This window comes from Cebus imitator, unplaced genomic scaffold (genome assembly GCF_001604975.1).
Source record: "Cebus imitator isolate Cc_AM_T3 unplaced genomic scaffold, Cebus_imitator-1.0 Scaffold230, whole genome shotgun sequence".
Taxonomy (NCBI): domain Eukaryota; kingdom Metazoa; phylum Chordata; class Mammalia; order Primates; family Cebidae; genus Cebus; species Cebus imitator.
Window position 1 is genome coordinate 1322201 of NW_016107545.1, and position 3020 is coordinate 1325220.

Genomic DNA, 3020 nt, shown 5'->3' on the forward strand with positions numbered 1-3020 from the left:
AGGCTGAGGCAGGAGAATCGCTTGACCCTGGGAGATGGAGGTTGCAGTGAGCTGAGATCACATCACTGCATTCTCGCCTGGGCAATGAAGCCAGACTCCATCTCAAAAAAAATACAAATAAAAATAAATAAATTTGGGGGCAATTATCCATGTATTTATCTAAACACCTCCTGAGTCTATTTCTAATTTTAGTGGTGCAGACTTTAGAGACAGTGCATTCCACAAAATTAGTATATACAGGAAAATATCATTCTTTGATTTTATCTTTGCTCCCTGCCAAAGGCGCTAAAATATTCCCTGGAGAGATCGCTCGCAGAATTCCCCCCCTTTCTTCTGCCCTTTCTCTTTTTTCCCTCTTTTCTCTTTCCTTTCTTTTCCTTCTGTTCCTTACAATATGTTTTCCTTCTTTCTTCTTTGCTTTGTTTAAGCACCTGAGGAACAGGTAACTCTTCAAAGCCAGATAAAATTCCTTTCTTCGTATTTTTTTTCTTTCTGTTCTATTTTTCCTTTGAGTTGTACAAACGAATAATTTCTTTCAAGCTGATATTTTGCCTACTTAGAAGACAAGCCTGGAACATATTTTTCTACTTGTCAAAAATCTTATTTTAAATATCTAGCTAGGTAGAAAATAAATGTCGCTTTGCCTGGATAACTCATCACTTCTTAAAAGAGCCCCTCCTTGTTTTCTGCTTCAATTCTGAATTCTGAAGGCCTACTGCTTTTATTCATGAAAATCCTTTCTGTTCTTTTTTGTAAATACAAAGTTGCTTTTTTCTTTTTCCCAATATCTTTCTTGATCCAATCACACTAGTTGCTTTGAGTCTAGCTGTTACAGGCAATTTTATTCAAGAACACAGCCTTTTCTCCCTGTCCTCTATCTAATTGATGAGGCCACTCTTTTTATATCTATTAAGAACATTTTGATTTGCATGGTTTCATCTGAGACCGCAGTCGTCTCTTTTCAAGACACGCTAGAAATGGATGTATGAGATGCTCATTCACTGCCATGGACTGAGGGAGGAAGGGGATGAGGGCTCAGAGGTGAGTAGAACCCTATGGAGTCCTTCCTCAATGAGGCGCTCACATTATGGTGGGAGAAATAGACATGGAGGGATGTAAAGATCGAACAGTGTGGGGAGGCCAGGACGGCATGCCTGGGGTGACACAGAAACACGAAGCTGGGGCCCAACCTCGTCCAGGTCTAGGGTGGAGGCCTCTGGGTGGAAGTGATGACTAAACCCAGTCTTTAGAGATGGATGCAGGGACGCCTTAAAAACACAACAACAAAGAAACCAACATCAATGAAAGGTTCTTGGTCCAGAAACAAACCACTCAAAAACTTAGCATTGTAAAATAATTGTTTTATTCTATCCAAGTCTTCTACGGGTCAGGAATTCAGACCAGGAGCAGGAGAACGGTTTCTTTCTGTTCTATGATGTGCGGGGGCTTATCTGGGAAGAGTCCATGGCCAGGGACTGTAATCAAGTGAATCCAATTACTCTCCCCTTGAGTGATTGGTGATAACCTTTGGCTGGGACCTCAGCTAGAGACTGGCCCCGTGGCTTGGGCTTCCTCGCAATATGGTGGGATAATGTGGTCTCAGATAAAGTGGTCTTCCTACCAGGTGGATCAGGCCTCCAGTGAGATGGTTCCCATGAGCAACGTAGAAGCTGCATCTTTTGAAAAGATACTGTTGGCCGGGTGCAGTGGCTCACACCTGCAATCCCAGCAGTTTGGGATCCCGAGGCAGGTAGATCGCCTGAGGTCAGGAGTTTGAGACCAGCCTGACCAACATGGTGAAACTCTGTCTCTGCTAAAAGCAAAAAATGAGCCGGGCGTGATGGTGTGTGCTTGTGGTCCCAGCTACTCAGGAGGCCGAGGCAGGAGAACTGCTTGAAGCCAGGAGGCAGAGGTCACAGTGGGCCGAGATTGTGCCACTGCACTCCAGCCTGGGTGACAGAGCAAGACTCAGGCTCAAAAAAAAAACAAAAATAAAAGAAAAGAAAATACAATGTCAAAAATGACGTACTGAAGGGTCATTTTTTCTACCTCCCATTTGTTGCAAGCAAGTCACTAAGCTTCATCCAGTTTCAAGTGGAAGGAGGCAGGTACGCCTCTTGAAGGTAGGAATATATAGGGATTTGTGGACTTGCTTTAAAACTTCCACAGTTTTTACTGACCCTTTTGTGATGATCTGGACTGACAATAACAAAATAATCCTAATAATAATGACAACAATTGTGGTTTACTAAAATAAACTGAGTAAGTAAAAGACAATGAGTTAATAATGCTATTTAAAAGAGAAAAGATATAAAAGTGAGAATGTGCGTAATATTTTGCTTATTTTAATGAGTAGTGGGTGTTGGTAGGTGGATATTTCTTCTATTAATTATACAGCTATTTTATTTTAAAAATATTCTTAAAGTCAAGGTTGGAAATTATGATGAAATGCATTCATTTGATGGAATGAACGTTTTGGAAGGAGCTGAAGTCTAAAGTGCTAACAGGGAAACTAACCCGTTGCTGTCTGCCTGGGACTTCCTGGGTGTTAACACTGACAGTCCCCCATTCTGGGAGTCCCCACTTTCTTCAAGCCCTTGGAAAATGAGATGATTGTGTACCATAGATAACAAAATTTTTTAAAAAAAAATTATCATGTTTTTGTGGATTCTGCTATTCAACATCTATTAAGTCTCAGAAAAACCCAGGCATAATACATCTGAAAATTTAACTTTGAATGTTTAGGAACATTTATTGATGTCACAAAGGAGTGTTTGAGGGCTTAAGAAAGTGCAGCTAATTACACCATGTTTGTAAGTACTTCTCCATATGCACTTCAATCCCCATTTAAGCGTTAAATAAAAATAAATAAAATGAGCACAATGAGGAATAATTAGAAATAATGGAAGAATGAGAAAGAGGTGGCTTACAAAGGCCCCGTTTCAATCAGGAACGAGCCACCAGGGAAAGCGAGACTGAAATGTGTGCACTTGATTTTCTTTTTTTTTTTTTTCCATTTA